This window comes from Humulus lupulus, chromosome 2 (genome assembly GCF_963169125.1).
Source record: "Humulus lupulus chromosome 2, drHumLupu1.1, whole genome shotgun sequence".
NCBI classification, from domain to species: domain Eukaryota; kingdom Viridiplantae; phylum Streptophyta; class Magnoliopsida; order Rosales; family Cannabaceae; genus Humulus; species Humulus lupulus.
Genome location: NC_084794.1, coordinates 15,323,121 through 15,344,798, shown reverse-complemented (window position 1 = coordinate 15,344,798; position 21,678 = coordinate 15,323,121). Strand labels below are relative to the sequence as shown.

The 21,678-nt window shown below is 42.0% G+C and overlaps 1 non-coding gene across 1 annotated transcript; it reads left to right on the top strand.

Moving 5' to 3' along the window:
• The first annotated feature begins 370 nt into the window (after positions 1 to 370).
• Positions 371 to 477, top strand: LOC133820471 (small nucleolar RNA R71). The gene has a single exon (XR_009886879.1). It is a non-coding gene; the product is annotated as a small nucleolar RNA R71 (small nucleolar RNA).
• The last annotated feature ends 21,201 nt before the right edge of the window (positions 478 to 21,678 follow it).

The following is a 21,678-nucleotide window of genomic DNA, read 5'->3' as shown; positions in this document are numbered from 1 at the left end:
TGGGACATTGTTGGGATCTAAAGCAGCTTGGCACTGGTCAAAAGAATGAGGCCCTCCATAAAATTCACACATTACTTGGGCTTGCACAACCTGGGCAGACATGGTATTTTGTTGCAACTGCTTAGTTGGAGACGCAACTTGAGCAGTTAAAGCTGTGATTGCATCTAATTTGTGAACCCCTGCAACCTTTTTATTACTGCCCGCTCATTCACTTGGCCATTGGTAATTATTAGTGGTCATTTCCTCTAAGAGTTCATAAGCTTCATTAGCACTTTTGCTCATAAACGCTCCTCCCGCTGCTGCATCAATGATTGTGTGAGTGGTACCGCATAAACCATTGTAAAAGTTGTGGACCAACATCCACTTCTCAATACCGTGGTGGGGACATTTTCTAATCAAGTCCTTGAACCTCTCCCAAGCATCATACAAAGATTCTCCCTCAAGTTGAGAGAAGTTATTGATCTCCCCTCTCAGTTTAGCAGCCTTAGCAGGTGGGAAGAACTTCGCTAGAAACTTCTGAGCTAGAGTAGCCCAAGTGGTGATAGAATTGGCCTCAAGTGAATTCAGCCAACTTTTCGCTCGCTCCCTTAGTGAGAATGGGAACAAGCGCAATCTAATGGAATCATCACTCACCCCATTCATCTTGAAAGTGGCACACAACTCTAGGAAATTGGCTATGTGCATATTGGGGTCTTCAGTGGGGAGGCCACCAAATTGAACTGCAGTTTGGACAATCTGCAAGATGGCAGGCTTAATCTCAAAATTGTTTGCATCAATGGTTGGAGGTCTGATGCATGAATGCACTCCTGTAATAGTAGGAAGTACATAATCTCTCAAAGTTCTTGGTCCTTGCTCCCTTGGAACCTCTGCAGCCCCTTGACCATTATTAGCACCGTTTCCCAAATTATCAGCCATGGTAAATTTCAATCTCCTCTTTGTTTTTCGGTTCTGTCTGCACGTTCTTTCAATTTCCAGATCTATTGGTATAATATCCTTTTGTCTATTGCTTCACATATACCAATAAGTCTTGAAACACAATAGAACCTTGATCCAAATAAATGTTAAAAAGAAATAAAATAAAATAAAAAACAAACAAATTAGAACAAAAATTAACTTTATTGATATTAATAAAAGCAGTCCCCGGCAACGGCGCCAAAAACTTGTTGCGAGAATTAAAGCTACGCAAGTATACGTAATCGCTTTTGTAATTTATTTCGGTAAGACCGATATCGTTCCCACGGAGACTGATTTATCAATTACCAAATAATTTATTTTTAGTTTCTATTTGACTAATGAAAACTGGATTTGTGAATTTTGAAAACAAGAAAACAGAAATAAATGAAAATTACAGAAATCAAATAAAAACAAGAACACAAGGATTAAATTCACTGTAGAACAATTAGGAATCCTAATATTCTCTACTATCCACTCTATTATTCTTTAATGAAATTACTATTGAAACTCTTCTCACTGAAATGATATGCATGCAAAAGTGTTAACTATTCGAGTTAAGAAATAGAAAACTCGACCTAATGTGAATTCCCTATATTTCTATGGTCAATTCAAACAATAGGAAGCAATGAATACAACCCTAAATCACATAAACCAATTTGATACTCTCGTTCTAAATTGAAATCTATGTCTATTCAATTTTAGCATATTTAAATCTCAATTTTCAAATTTTGATTTAAATTCATAAATCGTATGTAAAAGGTGATCAATCAATCACATACACAATAAATACAAACTGAATAGATTTCAGATGAAGAAGAAATAGATAAATGCTTTAAATCATAATAGAGTTTCAAGAGAGTCAATTAGAAAACCTAAATAGAAATTTAGTTCATAAACATGACTAAATCAAACATAAACATAGAATCAAAAGATAAATAAAAAGAACTCTAGGTTTTTGTTTCTTCTCTAGCCTCCTTGTTGCTTTATCTGACCTCCTCTCTTAAAAACGTCATTAAAGAAGCTTTTATAGACCCTAATTCATTTTTTCATGAAAAGACAAGATTACGCCTAAAAATTCCCCTAAATTGTGTTCCCGTACAGACCCTAGTGCTGGGGCGCCACGAGATAGCGCTGAGGCGCTATAAATAAGTCTCAAAACACGTTTCTGGAAAATTGATGGCGCTGAAACGTAGCGCCTAGGCACTACAATCCGCATCAAAACATGCTCGCTGTTTCTCGGCAACGCTGGGGCACTGGTTTTTAGCGCTGGGGCGCTACTTTGCACAGAATAAAACTGACTCGTTTTGAACAACCTACAGCGTCAGCTCATTTTATTTTGATCATAACGCCTTCAATATAACTCCGAATTGAATGATTCAAAAATATATGGAAAGCTAAGAGAAATATATACAACTTCTATTTCTAGAAGTGTTTCCAGCAAGTGAATAAATCCTAGTCAAAATGCGGCTTAAAGTCTCAGACTTGTGTTATAGAACATAAACGATGTGTGTTGAGCTTCTTTAATGTAGTATCTTCCACACATGATGTCTTGAAACTCCACAATCAACACTAAATCAATCTTATTAATCATATTTAACAAGCTTATGGCTGACATGCAAGATCAGCTACAGAGCCAGGATGAACAGATCCGAATTCTGCAACAGCAGGCTCCATCAGAGAGTGTTGCCCCCACTGTGCCACCTGCAGTGGTACCTGTTGTACAGCCAGTAATGGTTGGGAATAGATGGGAGCCGTTGTATGAGCGGTTCAGGAAGCAACAACCCCCGATCTTTGAGGGAGGACCTGATCCACTAAAGGTTGAACAATGGATGACCATGATTTCTACCATTCTGGAATTTATGAGGGTAGAGGGACATGACATAGTGGCATGTGCCACATATATGCTGAGAGAGGATGCCCGAATTTGGTGGGAGGTGGCATCACAGACTAGAGATGTTACTGCTTTGACTTGGAAAGGATTCAAGGACCTATTCAGTCAGAAGTATTATAATGTTGCCATCAGGGCAGCAAAGGTAAATGAGTTTGTGGGGCTGGTTCATGGCAGCATGACAGTTACAGAATATACCCTAAAGTTTGACAGACTTGCGAAATTCGCACCAGATCTTGTGCCAACTGATGCAGCTAGGCAAGACAGATTTATTAGAGGGCTTAATGCGATGATAGCCCGAGATGTGAGGATTACAATAGTTCCTGGAGGGACAACTTATGCCCAGGCTGTAGAAAAGGCTCTTACCGCTGAGGAAGCATAGAATGAAATATGGAGAGAGAGTACAGCGAGACGGGAGGGTCGCAGGGCAGTGCCTCCATATTTTGGTTCTGGTAGGGGCGGAGGCCCCAGTGATTTAAAGAGGAAGACCCCTGATGCTTCGACCGTTCCTGGTTCTAATAAGAGAGGTTAGGGTACTCAGGGTGGCCGTTAGGGAGGCGGTGATGCATGGAGGACTTATCTTGAATGCACGAGGTGCAGAAGACGCCATCTGGGCAAGTGTCGGGCTAAGGCCTGTTATGTGTGTGGGGTGGTGGGACACCTCAAGAAAGACTGCCCGATAGTGAAGAAGGGAGATGCGGGGAAGGTGGACAGCTTGACTCTAGCTCGAGTGTTCACCCTGACGTAGGCGGAGGCCGAGGCTAGTCCCTCGGTAGTGACAGGTCAGCTCTCTAGTGCTGGCTCCCCTTTTACTGTATTGATTGACTCTGGTGCTACACATTCATTTGTTTCTAGTAAGGTGATTGATAGATTGTGTATACCTAGTGAGTATTGTACTTCAGGGTTTGGGACTATTTTGCCTACAGGGGAACTGGTAGTATCTAGGAGGTGGATTAAAGCACTGCCAGTGATAGTTGCCGGTAGAGAGTTGTCAGTAAACTTGATTGAGTAGAGTATGGAGGACATTGATATGATTTTAGGTAAGGATTGGCTAGTTAGGTATGGAGCTACTATTGACTGTAGAAGAAGATGGTGACTTTTAAGCCAGAGGGTGAGGATCCCTTTAATTTTGTGGGAGCGGTGAATGGACCCCGCATACCCAGGATATCGGCGTTGAGAGCCAGAGATATATTACAAGGAGGGTGTATAGGTTTTCTGGCTAGTGTGGTGGATACCACCAGGGTTTCGCCAACAGGACCGGAAGAGACCAGATTGGTTTGCGAGTTTTTTGATGTATTCCCTGAGGACTTGCCAGGGTTGCCGCTGCGTAGAGAGATTCAGTTTGTTATTGAGCTCACACCAGGGACAGAGCCAATGTCGAGGGCACCATATAGGATGGCACCGGCGGGACTGAAAGAATTGAAGATACAGTTGCAAGAGCTTCTGAATTTGGGGTTCATCAGGCCTAGTTACTCGCCATAGGGTGCTCCAGTTTTATTTGTGAAGAAGAAGGATGGGACTTTGAGAATGTGTATAGACTACAGGGAATTGAACAAGTTTACTATCAAGAATAAGTACCCCCTACCAAGGATTGATGACTTGTTCGATCAGCTGCAGGGTAATAAGGTGTTCTTAAGATTGATCTTCGATCTGGTTATCACCAGCTGAGGATCAAGGATGAGGACATACCGAAGACGGCCTTCCAAACGAGGTATGGGCACTATGAGTTTCTGGTCATGTCGTTTGGTTTGACCAATGCCCCAGCAGCCTTCATGGACCTAATGAACAGGGTGTTCAAGGACTTTCTGGATCAGTTACTTATTGTCGTCATTGACGACATCTTAGTGTACTCCAGTTCAGAGACAGAGCACGAGATTCATCTTCGACAGGTTCTTCAGAGGTTGAGGGAGCATCAGTTGTACACAAAGTTTAAGAAATATGAATTTAGGTTACCAAAAGTGACATTTCTTGGACATATTGTGGGCGCAGATGGGATTAAGGTGGATCCATCTAAGGTAGAGGCAGTTAGGGATTGTCCGAGGCCAAGGAACGCCTCGGAAGTGTAGAGTTTTCTTGGTCTAGCGGGTTACTACAGACGGTTTGTGGAAGGCTTCTCGAAGATAGCGGCACCGATGACGGAATTGACACGAAAGAATCTAAAGTTTATCTGGTCTGACAAGTGTGAGGACAGTTTTCAAGAGCTGAAGCGACGACTTATTACGGCGCCTGTGTTGAGTCTTCCTTTGGGGGAAGGAAAGTTTGTTGTTTACTGCGATGCATCGAGGTTAGGTCTAGGCTGTGTGTTGATGCAGAATGAGAAGGTCATAGCTTATGCATCACGACAGCTGAAGGAGTATGAGCAGCGGTATCCTACCCATGACTTGGAGCTATCAGCGATAGTATTCGCACTGAAGATTTGGTGACATTATTTGTATGGGGAGAAGTGCGAGGTATACACTGACTATAAGAGTCTGAAGTATTTCTTTACACAGAAGGACCTGAACATGAGACGGAGGCGTTGGCTAGAGTTGGTAAAATACTATGATTGTGATATTCTTTACCATCCGGGGAAATCCAACGTAGTGGCGGATGCATTAAGCCAGAGATGCCCAGGTCAATTATACAGTTCCACCCAAATCTCGAGAGAGTTAGCTGATAAGATGGTCCGAGCGGGGATAGAATTGGTGGTAGACCGGTTGCCCAATATTACTCTGCAGTTGACCTTGCTAGAGCGAATCAGAGAAGGACAGTTGGTAGACGCTCAGTTACAAGGGATTAGAGAGAATGTCTTAGCGGGGGTAGCTAAGGACTATTCTATTTCTGAGGTTGGTTTGCTTCGGTATCAGGGACAGATTTGTGTTCCAGATGATGAGAGAATCAGACGAGAGATACTGGATGAGTCTCATATGACGTCGTACTCACTTCATCTAGGTACCACGAAGATGTACCAGGATCGGCGAACGTTATACTGGTGGCCCAAGATGAAGAAGGATGTGGTGGAGTACGTAGCCAGATGCTTAACTTGTCAGCAGGTGAAAGCTGAGCATCAGCGACCAGCAGGGTTGCTTCAGCCTTTGGGAATTCCCGAGTGGAAATGGGAGGAAATTACGATGGATTTTGTAGGAGGTTTACCCAGAACTGTAGGACTTTAAGACCCGGTGTGGGTGATAGTGGATAGATACACCAAGTCAGCCCATTTTCTTCTAGGGAGGTTGACATATACTGTGGATCAGTATGCTGAGTTGTATGTGAGGGAGATTGTACGTCTCCATGGGGTTCCTAAGTCTATAGTGTCAGACCGGGATCCTATCTTTACTTCTAAGTTTTGGAGTGGTTTGCAGAAGGCTGTGGGGACTCAGTTGAAGTTCAACACAGCCTTTCATCCTCAGACTGATGGACAGTCTGAGAGGACGATTTAGGTGTTGGAAGATATACTCAGAGCGTGTGTGATCGACTTTGAAGGGTCATGGAGTAAGTATCTCCCGTTGATTGAATTTTCGTATACCAGTAGTTACCAATCAACGATTGGAGTGGCTCCATATGAGATGTTATATGGGAGGAAGTGTAGATCACCTATTCATTAGGATGAGATGGGTGAGAGAAAGTATTTGGGGCCAGATATGGTTCAGAGGACAATTGAAGCTATAGAGAAGATCTGAGCTAGGATGCTCGCCTCACAGAGCAAACAGAAAAGTTACACTGATCCCAAGCGTAGGGACGTGGAGTTCCAGGTTGGGGACCACGTGTTTCTCCGAGTTTCACCACTGCGAGGGGTGAGGAGGTTTGGAAAGAAGGGAAAGTTAAGCCCTAGGTTCATTGGACCTTTTGAGATTCTGGAAAAGATCGGTCAGGTGGCTTACAGGTTAGCCTTGCCACCATTGTTGTCAGAATTCCATGACGTATTCCATGTTTCTATGCTCCGAAAGTATGTTTCAGGTGCGACTCATGTGTTAAGGTATGAAGATTTGGAGTTGCAGACAGATTTAGCTTATGAGGAGCAATCGGTTCAGATCTTGGACTGGAAAGATAAAGTACTAAGGAATAAGACGATTCCTCTTGTTAAAGTATTGTGGAGGAATAGCAGGGTCGAGGAAGCGACCTGGGAGCTTGAGACAGCAATGCGGGATCAATATCCCGAGTTATTCAGGTAAATTTCGAGGACGAAATTCTCATTAGGAGGGAATAGTTGTAACGATCCAAATTTACTAATAAGGCTTAAGGGCCTTGATTAGTGTGCCGGGAAGGCATAATTGGATTACATGTGATTTAGTGAATCAAAAGCATGTTATATGATTATTTGAATATCTGTGATGCATGACTATGTGTATTAGTATGCAGGTAGTCCCTGATTAGGTTAGAAGGGCATAATCATAATTTTGGCCGTTGAGGGCATAAATGTATATATATGTGATAAATTGTCGAGACCACATTATTATGTGGATATATTTGTAATTTGTGATTCGAGGCGATCCTAGTGAGCGATTTAGCGAAAAAGTCATGGCGGGGATTTATATCCGGCTCGAGTCGAGCCTGGGGGTATTTCTGGGAATTTAGATAATATATTGGAGTCATTTTTGATATTGGGGAATATAGTTGGTGATTAGTTAGGTGTCGGGAAGTAAGCGATAAATATTAGAGACACTCGAGGAATTAGCGGGAATTGGGAATAAATGACCAGAATGCCCTTGGATGGGTTAAGGACCTAAATTTTAATGGGAGGGTATTTTGGTCATTTTGTTTATAAGGGATGAGTATCATTAAGTTTTATACTTTAGTGGATTGGGTAGAAAGAGCTGGAAGTCTGAAGGAAGGAAAGGAAAGAAAAGAAAGAAAATAAGGAAAAGGAAAGAAAGGAAAAACAAGGCAATTTCTAAGAATGGTTTGAGTCTTCTCTACCAATTTCTTCTGGAGATTTGAGGCTATAATCCAAAGGAGCTTAAGGCTGAGATTGGATACTTGAGGTCTTGATCAGGTTAGGGAAACTAGCTCAGGTTGTTCATCAGTGGAGGTAAGACTTTGAGGTTAATATTTCAGTTCCTGGTATTGGTGTTGAATTTGTTTTCTAAGTAGAATTCTGTGGGAATTCTAGGGAGTTGAGGCTGAAGCTTTGAGGAGGTGAAGGCTAAGCTAGTGTGGATAATAACCTAGGTTGGGCTCACCCATCAAAGGTAATGAATTCTAGTTCAAGTTATGTGGTTTCAGTTGTTGTTTTTATTAAGTTTCTGAGCTTTAGGTTCAGCTATGGTGATTTCCTTGATTTGGGGTGCATGTGATTGAGTTATGTGTGGTTGGGATGTGTGGGGTGAGTTGTAGATGTTGGTAGGCTTGTTTTTATGTTTGGTTGAAGTTTGGAAGAGTTTTGGTAAGGTTTGGCTCGGGGAAAATCGAAGGAGGAAAATGCAGGGTTTGCTGTGCTGTGACTAGCGCTACAACGCTAGTCACTGGGCGCTGTAGTGCTAGGCTATGTGGTCTGGGGCATTTTAGGCTCTATTTTTAGGACTACAGCGCTCTCCATAGAGCGTTGTAGTGCTACCCTGTTTTGAGAAAGGGGTTTTTGGGTTATTTTCAAGGGTTTTTGCCCGGGGGTTCGGGGTTTGATTCCACCACCCCGTTTGGTGGAATTAGGGCTTTCTGAGGGCTCGGGATTGGTCCCAAGGCTAGGTTTTGGACTTGAGGTTTGGTGATGATTTTGATCTATGGCTGTGGCTAGGTGTACGCTAGTGCTCGGACGGGATCGTGCTTGAGGATCAAATTGAACAAAGCTAGCGAATCTAAAGGTAAGAAAACTGCACCCGGTTATGTGTTTGTGATGGGACTAAGAGCTCCCTATATCTGTATGATTTCATAGATGGTATTATGCCATGGGACATGTGATATACGGCCTAAGGGTGCCGTAAATACTAATTGTGCATAGGGCGTGACTCGGCCACTGGTAGCTGAGGACGGCTTAATATTCACCGAGCTCGGCTTAAGCGGGCTGGAGTCAGTGGGATAAATAAAGGGTGCGGCCTAAGGTCATGAACCCTAGTTATCATATGTGAATTGATTATTGTTATGGAATGATATACTTGGTATGTTGAATACTTGATTAACATGAATGCTTAGACTGTTGAGTACATGCTAATGCGGTATGAGTTATCTAAATGTCTGTTGGATGATTATGCTATGTTATTGTGTTTTCTTGCTGGTTCTTGGCTCACGGGTGCTACGTGGTGCAGGTAAAGGCAAAGGCAAGTTGGACCCACCCTGAGATGGAGAGTTGCGGGGCTGAATAGTCAATTGTTCGGTCGCCACGGCCGAGGAGTGGAACAAGACGAGAAATGCTTAACTGTCTGTTTTGCCTTAGAGTGGCTAATCACTGTAATTAAATCTTGAATGTTTTGTAAACAGTCTTTAACTTATTATTTTTGGGATCCCATGTAAAAAGAATGTTTATTTAAAAGAAATGAAGCTCTTGAAACCAAAATCTTTTAACCCTAGTTCAACTATAGTTTCGGTAACACGTTTTGAATTAAATGACTTGATTAACGAGTCTTGCACCTTTATAAACACACAGCGTAACAATCTTGGCTATCAAGGGCGTTACATAGGTTATTAGTCAAATTAGGAATGGAGTTGAGTTTTTCTTGCAGTTTTGTGCAAGGAATACTCAATCTATTCTTTGTCTTTGTGTTAAGTGTGGTAATGTTGTCAAGATGACAATTGCTAAAGTAAAAGATCACTTATTTAGGAACGAAATAGACAAAAGTTATAAAGTGTGGTTTTTGTACAGAGAAAGAATGAAAGTCATTGATGAGGGACAATCTACGAATAATAAGTATTTTGATGTGGATTATGAAGTCGATGATATTGTGGAAATGATTGATGATGCACAATATGAATCACATGTGGATCCAGTTAAATTTCAGTCCATCTTAGAAGATGCTGTGAAACTCATTTTCCCTAATTATACAAGGTTAACTAAATTATCAGTAATGCGCAGGTCATATAACTTAAAAGTCAAACATGGTTGGAGTGATAAGGGAATGACAAAGTTATTATCATTTTTAAGAGATTGATTACCAGAAGTTAATGAAATGCCATCATCATTTTATGAGGTAAATAAGACATTGCATTTGTTAGGCATGATATATGAAAAAAATACATCTTTGTCCTAATAATTGCATTTTATATCGAAAACCATTTGTTGATTCAATTGCATGTCCGACATGTGCCGAGTCTCGATGGTAAAAGAAAAAAAATTAGGATGCGGTTAGAAAATGTGTCCCTACAAAGATTTTATGGTATTTATCACCTATACCTCATTTGGTTCAGTTTTACCGAAATGATGATCATGCTAAAAAATCAATTTGGCATGCCAAAGATATCGCTAGGACCAAGCTGAATCAGCCCTGGTTCTTCCTCCTTCGATTCCTCCACTTCCAAGCTCCAAAACTTGGTCCCAAACCTCATCCAAACTTCCAAATGAACCCAAATATCCACTCTACAAGTCCTAGGCATCATAACCCAATCAATCTTGGCCAAAAACTTCCATTAATTCTCAACATCCAAATCAAAATCCCAACTGAAACTCAATAATAAAAACAGAGCAGAAAACCAGAGTTCTATGGTTAAAAACTTACCTCAAACTCAGAACCACACCCTCTTCAATGGTAGAACATAAGCCTAGACCATCAAGGCTCAACTCCCTAGCTTGAATCTTCAATTGGAGTTCAAAAATTCAAAGAACGAAGGAGAGAAGAAGATGATCGGGGGGAGATGAAAGAGGCTCTATTTTCTTAAGCTTCTACAGCCTTCTAACTCAACATATATCCCCAAGGTCAAATGACCTAAATGCCCCCAAGCCTAAATAAAATCCTTAACAGCCACCAAGGGCAAAATTGTTCTTTCTCGCCTATCTCGTTAATCATAACTAACGCTCTCAAATTCCCGTTATTTCCAATATTCTCAAATGCTAATAAATCATATCTCATTACCCTTTAATTCCCGGTAATGTACTAATCCTCAAATTACCCCGAGAGTCACCCTAAGCCCCAAAATTAACCCCGTTATGACCAAACTGATAACTTGCATTCAAAGATCGTCTCATGCCGAATGGCTCGAAGAAATCCACATTATGATGTGTTCTTACTCATAATTCACCAACATGCATGAAAATATACAAATATGCTCTCAACAGGCCAAATTACCAAAATGCCCTTATAATGAAAAATGGACCCATATGCATGCATTTATCATCATATAATAATATAATTCACATAATCATGCATATAATCATTTAATGGCATAATAAATCAATTATGTCAATTCCGGCCTCCTAGTCAAGGTCCTAAACCTTATTAAGAAATTTGGGGCATTTGGCATGGACTCCATATGCTCCTCCACCACCCTCACATGCACCATATGATCCCCCACAGCCATTAAATCATGATGAGGTAATATTTTCTTATTAAATCATTATTGCATATATTGGATGAGGTTAATAAATTAGTTTATCTAAAATGCTAACTTTGATTATTTTGTAATGTAACAGATTAATTGCAAGTTGTGTCTTGGTTCGACACAAAATATAGTTTTATAGGAGAAACTTTTAAGTACCTGTTGCATAGAAATACAGAGTGTTCAACTGCCTCTGGGAAATTATGTTGTGAGGATTGTTTTGTATATGTATATAAGAAGGTAGCTCCTGAGCGTCTCTTAGAACGATTTCTGTAGATGGAGCTAGAGACATAGTTTCTAATTTGTCCTTGGAACAACGAGTAAGTCAAATAAATTTAATATACATATATTTTGTTTATTGATAAATATCTTACACAAGTTTTTTTGTTGTAGCTTTCACCTGATCTCAAGTTGTCCTTTAATAACAACGTCTCTCTAACAAAATGCATGTCAATCTCTTTTTTTCGTTGATATAACACCGAATTAGTGGCTACTTCTACTGCTCCTTGATTATCACACCAAACAACTAGTTTTGTTTCTGAGAAATAACAAATTTCTTTAGGACTTTAACCAAACAATGTTAGCATTAAGATGAGCAAATACTGAATATTTAGAGAAAAAGGTTAACTCAGTAAGATGACCAAGTATATATATATATATATATCTATATATATGCCTGACAAAAGATGAAAGAGTCATCTAAATATTCATAAGGTGGGATATTATCTAGCAATGTCGAGAAATATGGATCTCACTATCATGTAAATAAGGCATCGATGAATGTGAATAGTTCTAATAACCAATTTTCATAATCCATTTTTTTTAATAAGGTACCTGTTAGGGTTTTTATGCCCTAATTAAAACTTAATTTCTTTGTAATCTCATTTTATTATCAATAAAAGAATAGAAATTATTTTTAACTTGTTCAATCACTTTGTCCACATGTTTTATTTTCATGACTATTTGTTTAATATAAACTTCTATTAAATCTCGAGCATATAACTAATCATATTTATAGTGACATAATCACAGTGAAATATAAATATGATTATGTAACGACCCAAAATTACTAATAAGACTTAAGGGCATTGATTAGTGTGTCGGGAGGGCATAATTGGTTTATGTATGATTTAAATGACTAAATGCATGATTATGTGATAAGCATGCTTATATGATTATATGGATATATGAAATGCATGACTACAAGTATTAGTATGCATATAGGCCCTGTTTAGCTTATAGGGGAATATTTGTAATTTTTGGCCGTTTAGGGCATAAATGTAATTATTTGGGATAAATTGTTGAGACCACATTATTATGTGGATATTTTCGCAACTGGTCGCTCGAGGCGATCCTAGTGAGCGATTTAGCGTTATAGTCACGGTGGGGATTTATACCCGGCTCGGGGGAGCCTAGGGGTATTTTTGGAAATTTGGGAAATATATTGGAGATTATTAGGCATTGGGGAAAATAGTTGGTGATTAATTAGATGACAGGAATTAAGTGGTAAATATTAGGGACACTAGAGGAATTAGCGTGAATTGAGAACAAATGAACAAAATGCCCTTAGAGTGATTAAAAGACTTAGGTTTATTTGGGAGGGCAAAAGGTTCTTTTGATGTGAAAAGGGGATAGGTGTTATTCTACTTATTTAGATTTAGTGGAAGTGTAGAAAGGGTTAGAAGTTGAAGGAAAGAAAGAAAGAAGAAAAAACAGAACACTAAATTTACCTCTTTCTCTCCCACACGGTCTGCCCTATTCCTCACCATTTCTTGTGGATTTTGGAGCTGGAAACTCGGGGAAAGTCTAGGCAAAGTCTTGGGACTTTGCTCCTTGGAGTGGCTAGAAGTTCGACTGGATTTAGCTACCAATTAAGGTAAGGTTTAAGAGTTTGGTCTGAGTTTTCTGAGTTTGATGAAGTTAATTCTGATTTTGTGTTTTGAATGGGAATCAAGGGGCTGGAGCTTGGGGATTTGAGGAACTAAAGGATGGAAGGGCATAGAAGACAACCTAATGTCGAATTCTCTCAGCTAAGGTAACCAATTCTAGCTTTGAAGTTCTGGGTTTCTGGTTTTCTGATGATGTTCTTGAGCTTTTGAGCTCAAGTTTGGTTTATGAGTTTGATGATGCCTTTAGCTAGGATTTTGATGTTGAAGGGTTGATTTGGTTGAGTTATAGTGAGTTGTAAGGTCAATTTTGAGGTTGGGTAAGGTTTGGAGTGGTTTGGTAGAGCTTATGCTCGCAAAAGTTTGAAGGAAAAACCCAGAGGATTGCATGCTGCTGTTTGTAGCGCTGTAGCGCCAGCTTTGGAGCGCTATATGGGGTTTTCTGGGGGGCGTTTTTCTCTGTCTGTAGTGCTGTAGCGCCCACCTAGTGGTGCTGTAGTGCTACCCTGCCTTCAGAAATGGGTTTTAGGTATTTTTCTTAGGGTTTTTGCTTGAGGGCTCGGGGGTCGGTTCCACCACCCCATTTGGTAGAATTGGGCCTCCCGAGAGCTTGGCATTGGTCCCGAAGTTGGGTTACGGAATTGAGATTTAACGATGGTTCTACTTTACGGTTGTGACTAGGTGTACGCTAGGGCTTGGATGGGATCGTGCTCGAGGGTCGTTTTCATTAACCAAAACAATCAGAATCAAAGGTAAGAAACTGCACTCGGTTATGTGGTTATGTTGGGACTAAGAGTTCCCTATACTTGTATGTGATGTCATAAGATGGTATTATGCCATGGGGACATGTGATAAATGGCCTAAGAGTGCCAGAATCAATATTTGCGCACAGGACATGACTCGACACTGGTAGCTGAGGTTAAGTACATAATCTCTGAGCTCGATCTAAGTGAGCCAAAGTCAGTGGGACAATCAGAGGGTGCGGCCTAAGGGCATCGACCCTGGATATTGTGTGATATTGTTGACGTCGTTTTTCGTCAACAGATAAAAGAATAGAGCACGCAAACAATTTAAGACAATGGCCAAAAATATACAAACGAATCAAACACGGTTTTTTACGTGGTTCAGCAGTTAAATCTGCCTAGTCCACGAGTCTCTGTTATTAATCTCAAGATTATCTCTAAACAATTCTTTAGCAAGAATTCTCCAGAGTTTTCTCTCAAGGATTAGGATTTCGGTCCTTTACAATGGTGCATGCCTTCTCTATTTATAGAGAAGGATGCAGAATACTATCCCATATATTTTGGGTAGTTACTCTTTTGTGAATACAAATAAATGGCTTTAAATGCCAATAATCAGATATTAAAGGAAACGTCCCCCAAAGATCAGGGGGCGTATAACTGTATTAAATAATATCCCACAATTCTTGGGGATTTACATCAACTAATGAGGACTACATCTCATAGTTATTACACTTGTAGATACTCAAGGTGGTTATGGCGTATCTTTAAGTCTCCAGCATTTCTGGTCTCATGTCATTGTGCGAGCCACTGACATCTCCCGAGCTAATGTTTCTTTCGAGATGGGATATCGAGCTCAAGAACCATGCTCCGAAGTTCCTGAAGATGAAAGTGTTCTCGGAGCTACCTTTCGAGATCGAGGTCATTTCGAGATCACCGCTTTCGAAATCATACATCATACTTTGCAAGCTCGACTTACAATCCTAGATCACTAATCCTCACGAGACCATTTGTTGCGAACTCAGCTTTCGAGGTCATATTTACTATGGCTCGAAATCTGGGTATAACATTTTGCCCCCTCAAAAGTATTTGTTCGAATCCTAAGAGAAGGAAACTTTTGAACTACTCTTTTCGGGAACCATACCGTCACACTCTTGAAAATGGACACGTGCCAGATGGGTATTGCTCACTTTAGGTACTTGAGTACCTTGGGAACACGCCCACGATCGTTCGTCTGACAACTTTTCGGCGCCATCATGTCACTGATTCCCATCCATTCGATCTGTTGAGGAATTTAATCAACGCTCCTGATTAATTTAGTTTTCCCACCTATATATATAAGACTCCCTCTTCGTCTTCTTCACATTTGTTCATCACAAGCCAGAAAAAAGAAAAACACCCCCTAAACTTCTTTCCACAGTTTATTCTCATTGCATGTTTTCTAGGCCGAAAAAACAAAGGAATCCTGGTTTGTACGAGTCAGTGAGTTCTTTCTTGCAACCTCTTCTCCACTCGACGATTTCGCTGCAATCACCATCACTGTGTAAGTACGCCATTTTTGTTGTTCTTTTTATACTGTGTTTGCTGTGTATGTTAGTATATGTTCTTAGCATGATGCGATAGGAGGTTTTGAATCGATAGGTTTTTAGGCTTTCTGGACTTTCACTCTGGATGTTCGTCTCTGGTTTATACCCAGTTTCGACGTTTGAATGTGGTTCCCATTTTCTGGGTTTTGAAATTCTTAGGCAGCGTTTCTTGCACATTAAGCTTTCGGATAAAAACATGGGCTTTGACAAATACACGAAACCCAAAAACGCTTTTCTTGGCTAACCGCCACTCTCCTTTCCCTTGAATTTCGGGACTTTAAAAAAAAAATCATCCACGCCCCTTTTCCTTTCCTGTGGAACACGCGCTCTGATCCCTCAGTGAGGGTCTAAATACTTAGTTTCTTGTCCTTAGATCTCCGAGCTCATCCATCGAGCTCGTGATTCTTGCATGCATGGCCCTCACCATTTTTTCTTTCTCGTTAGATGTCACAGAATCCGGAAAGACGGTGGGGGTCATTACGAGCAATTCCTTACGAGCCCAAATCTCCGAGCCCGGAATCGATCTTTGCCCGGAACCAGCGTCGGATTAAAGAATACGAGATCGCACGCGAGCAAGAAGACATTCGAGCCCACTATCGTCGCTAGATAGACGAGGTCATTGAAAAGAAGAGAAGGGTTCTTCGGGAAGCCATCTATCCGGAGCCTAACCCAGGACCTAGGCCAGTTCCCCTCGACCCTGCGTTAAAAGTCACGGTAGCATACCACCCGGGGGAACTTCAGTTTTCCTTAATGGCGGAGCCTTCGTCTTCGCAGCCTAGGAGGGAGATGTTTAAAGCCGAATTCTACCAGAGCTCGGTTACCACCTCCGACCAGATAACTGACATCCTGGCCATCCATGGCCTTAGCTCGTTGGACACACTAAAGTGTCGAGCTCCGACAAGGCATGAACAGAGCTGTTTCGCTCCTGGGGGCCGCGATTCCAGTGTGAAATACGCGGCCTGGAGCCAGGAACATATAAGGGCAAGAGCTTTGCTGCCCCTGAAGTCCTTTTTCAGAGACTTCATCGATTTCGTTGGGTTGGCTCCATTCCAACTCAACACCAACTCATACAGGGTGCTGTCTGCCCTGAGGTCCTTATTCCACGAGCTGGGGTGGATAGGACCTTCACCCCAAGAGATTTTATATCTCTTTTGTTTGAAGAGTAATCCCTCCTGAGCTCGGGGAGGAGATGGTTTCTACTATCTTTCGAGCTACCCCAAAGAGACAAAGATCTTTGAAGATCTTCCGAACCACCCCCCTGACTTCAAGAAGGCTTTTTTCTGGACAGACGGTCTGTTCCCGTCTCGACATCGTTCGTTTAGGCGGATTCGTAAGTATTCTCGTTACTTTCTATTTTTGAGCTCAAATTTTTAGCCCTTGAATCCATGTTTAGTTGAAGTGTATCTCGCCTTTCAGCTAACTTTCAGCGTCCCACCCCTGACGAGACAATGAAGGAGCACAGAGAGAGCCTGCTCCGACTCCCTTACGGCAGGAGATCTCTCTCATTTCTGCTACATGAGGACAAGCTGCGAGCTTGTGGGTTGTTGGGACAGGGCCAGTCAACCTCTGACTGGTCCAGTAAAAAATATGAACGCTGGGAGGAAGTGCCTCTGCCCACAGGCATCCTTCCTCCGAGGAGAGAAAGGAAAGCATCTCTCCCAATTCGCTCGAGAAGTCCGCGGTCGGGAAATGAGGCCAATGACGAAGCCTCGAGCTCGGACTCCGGAGGAGGTAAAACCCTTCCTACTTCGCGAATGTGGTCCCCCACTCTGTTAAAACACAGGCCCAATAGACTAGTCTCGTGCCCACAGGATAGATACCACTTCTACATATGGAGTTGGGTAGATGACTGTGTCCATAGGTTTGATAGTGGGCTCGGGAAATATGATACCATGTACACCACGGACGAGGTGTGGAATGGGATAGCGGTGCAGTATGGGACCAATGTCTATAGGGACCTCTCGAGGTTGTCACCAACTTATAGGGAAGGCACTCCCCCCGCCTCTTCTGAAGATGGGGGAATTTCATGGTCCCCAAGCTCGAGCTCGGGGAAGAGTCCCAGTTAGGTTTTTTCTTCAACTGGTTTACATCTTTTCCCAAAGTTATTATCATTGTTTAACTCACTGTCATTATGCAGGTGCCATGAATCCCGACCTCGACGTCGTGCTCTTTAGTGATGGGGGAGCTGGCGCCCAGAAGAGCAAGCGCCCAAGGATACCAAAGAGGCCCGACCGACAGTCCAAGGTACCTAAACGTCACGAGACGAATCCCACGGCCCAGATCACTGTGGACACCTCCAAGGAGCCGACTGCCCAGGTCGATGGGTCAAGCTCTACTGCATCCATCTCGCAGCTTCCCATCGAGACCCGGTTAATAGTTGCTCGGCCTCCGAAGAAACCTTCTACCTCAACGGTTCAGCTGCCAACGGCCCGAACTCATACTGAGGAATATGTACTTGATGGCGCCGCTGGGGCAGAAGGGGCGCTTCTCAGCTCGGACGTCCTTTCTCGGGTGGGTCAGAGCTTTTCTGGCTTTGGTGCCGACCACTGGGACCTCGTGTGCAAGGCCTCGGACTGCAACACTCTTTATGAGAAGAGTATCGAACTCTCCGCCGTGGTAGCCTTCTCAATTCTGTTTAGGGTATTTATGTCTTAGAGTATTTATGTCTCTGATTATAATTCTGATTCATTCTTTGTGTTTCAGGCCCTTGTTGTTTCAGCGCAACTCAACTACAAGCTGACCAACGAGGTGCAAACGAGCTTATCTCTGGCTCAAAAGTCGAAGGATCTCGAGCTGAAGATGGTTGACGAGCTCAAAGACTCGAAGTCTGAAATTGAAAGATTGAAGACCCGTCTCGAGGAGCTTGAAAAGTCAAACGCTGAGCTCGAGAAGGCCAAAGCCAAGCTCGAAGAGGAGAAGTCTGCCACCTTCGATTTCATGGAGAGCGAGAAGACCCGCCTCCTGAATGAGTCTAAGGAGCAGAGGGAGAAAGTGGTCGACCAGGCCATGTACAAACTTTGGGCCGACAATGACGATCTTGACACCAGCTTCCTGGGTCCTCTCGAAGCCACATATGTTGAGCGGTGGAATGCCCGTCTTTTGGCAAGTATAGCTGCTCGAGAGGTGGCCCAGCAGGATAGTCATGCTATTCGTCCTGGAGGGTCTGGTGATATTGATGCTGAGAAGGCCAAGGATACTCCTCTTCCTTAAATCTGATCTCGGAGAGATCAGTTATCGGGGCTGCGTCCCCTCATTCTTGTTAACTATTTAAATTTGCGCCCACGGGGCTGACACAATTTCTTTAACTTTTTCTATTATATGCTTTACATTGATGAGTTATGTTTATTTAATTCATACAAACATAGTTTAGATTTAGGCTCGAAATTCGATGCATTCATGCATAGTTTATTCGAATTATCCGCTTCCAACCTCGTTATTTATCAAGGTCGGATATTACTCTAACCATGAACTGAAAAGTACTTATATGGCATGTAATATGAATGATTTGGTTATATCTCTGTCACTTTTCCTCATCCTCAGTATCTTGGCTCCGAGGTTATGAGTTCGAAACTATTTTTCTAAGATATTCCAGCCTCGATTTCGACATATTTCGCAATAGGTCTAGGCTCCCATTTATCATTGATCGATAATTTGGCTGGTTTGTTCCAAATCTATTGTTTGCACATCTGGTTAACTCCAAATATTTAGGTTTTTTGATGGTTCGGTTATGCCCGAACCATCTAAGCTCGCGTATTTGGTCATGTCCAAATACTTTATGTTTTTGATGGTTCGGTTATGTCCGAACTATCTAAGATCGCGTACTTGGTTATATCCAAATACTTTGTTTTTGATAATTCGGTTATGTCCGAACTATCTAAGATCGCGTACTTGGTTATGTCCAAATACTTCATGTTTTATGATAACTCGGTTAAGTCCGAACTATCTAAGCTCGCGTATTTGCGTATTTGGTTATATCCAAATACTTCATGTTTTATTTATCACTTTTTATTTTTTAAGCTGGTGGTATGTATACCAATGATGCTCCCTTAATATCCTATGAGTGTGACCATAGGTTATTAACTTAAGAGAGATTGCAAAAATACAAAATAAATTACATGTGGAACAAAGTAGACATGTCATTCAAAAACAAAGAAACATAGATAGGAAATCATGGTTACAGGCAACACTTTTCCTATACTATTGATAATAAGGTCTAAGGTGTTCTCCATTCCATGCTCGTGGTAGGAGGCTCCCATCTAATCTCGCAAGTTTGTATACGCCAGGGCAGATGACTGATTCTATCTGGTATGGTCCTTCCCAGTTTGGCCCGAGTACTCCTGCTGCTGGATCTCGAGTTGCTAAGAATACGCGTCTCAATACCAGATCTCCTATTCCGAACTTTCGATCTCGAACCCTTTTATTGAAATATCTCGTGGTTCGTTGCTGGTAAGCAGCATTTCTCAGCTGAGCCTCCTCCCTTTTTTCTTCGATCAAGTCTAGGGTTTCTTCGAGCTGAGTATGATTGGAGCTCTAGTCGTAAATCTGAGTTCGAATCGTTGGAATTTCGACCTCAATGGGCAACATTGCCTCACAGCCGTATGCTAGAGAAAATGGGGTATGTCCAGTTGACGTCCGAGCTGTAGTTCTATATCCCCAAAGGACTTGAGGTAATTCCTCAGGCCATCGTCCCTTTGCTTCTTCCAACTTTTTCTTCAAAGAACCTTTGAGAGTTTTATTAACAGCTTCGACCTGACCATTCGCCTGAGGGTGAGCTACTGACGAAAAACTCTTTATTATACCGTTTTTGTTACAAAAGTTCGTAAATAAGTCGCAATCAAACTGGGTTCCGTTGTCAGACACAATCTTTCTTGGCACTCCATATCGGCATACGATGTTCTTTATCACGAAATCTAGGATCTTCTTCGAAGTTATGGTCGCCAATGGTTCAGCCTCCGTCCATTTTGTGAAGTAATCAACCGCGACCACAGCATACTTTACTCCTCCTTTGCCAGTTGGGAGCGAGCCTATGAGGTCGATCCCCCACACTGCAAAAGGCCATGGGGATGTCAACATGGTCAGCTCGGAAGGTGGAGCTCGGGGTATCGTGGCGAATCTCTGGCATTTGTCGCACTTTTTCACGTACTCGAAAGAGTCCGTTTTAATGGTTGGCCAGAAATATCCTTGGCGTATAATCTTCTTGGATAGGCTATGCCCCCCGGTATGATCTCCGCAGAACCCTTCATGAATTTCTTCAATAATCTTCTTTGCCTCGGGGGGAGTCACACATCTGAGCAATGGCATGGAATACCCTCTTCTGTATAGCCTTCCGTCCAGGATGGTGTAACGAGGAAGTTGATACATTAGTTTCCGAGCCTGATTTCGATCTTTTGGAAGAATTCCATTTTCGAGGTACTCAACGATCGGGCTCATCCAGGTCGGTTCTGTCTCGATCAAACACACATCTTCCTCGTCTGGCTCAGTAATGCTGGGTGCTGACAGGTGTTCTACGGGTACAACATTCAGCTCCTCATTCTCGGCGGAAGTGGCGAGCCGAGCTAAGGCATCTGCATTTGAGTTTTGTTCTCGGGGAACCTGTTCGATCGCATAAAACTCGAAAAACTCCAATGCGGATTTTGCCTTCTCCAGATAAGCTGCCATTTTTGTGCCACGAGCCTGGTATTCTCCCAAGATTTGATTTACCACGAGCTGGGAGTCGCTGTAACAATGTATAGCTTTGGCCTTGAGTTCTTTTGCTATTCGCAGTCCCGCAAGTAAAGCCTCATACTCAGCTTCATTATTAGATGCTTTAAAGCCGAACCTTAAAGCAGAGTGAAATTTGCTCCCTGCAGGTAGGGGTGAGCACGGTGTGGTTTGGGCGGTTTGAATACTTTTTAATACACCATGCCACAAGTGCGGTTTAGTAACTAGAACACACCATGCGGTGTGATTTGGTTGCACCAAACCGACCAAACCAAACCATTTTTTGCGGTGTGGTTTGGGCGGTTTTCCACGGTTTGTGTTAAAAAATATGTCATAACAAAATTTAAATTTTTTAAAAAATACTAGATCCTTAGTTCATAACAAATCCTTAATAACTTCTAAACAACATCACAAGTTATCAATTAAGTTTAGTGAAACACAAAAAAAATATACAAGTCTCCCATATTGGGTAACTATAAAAAATG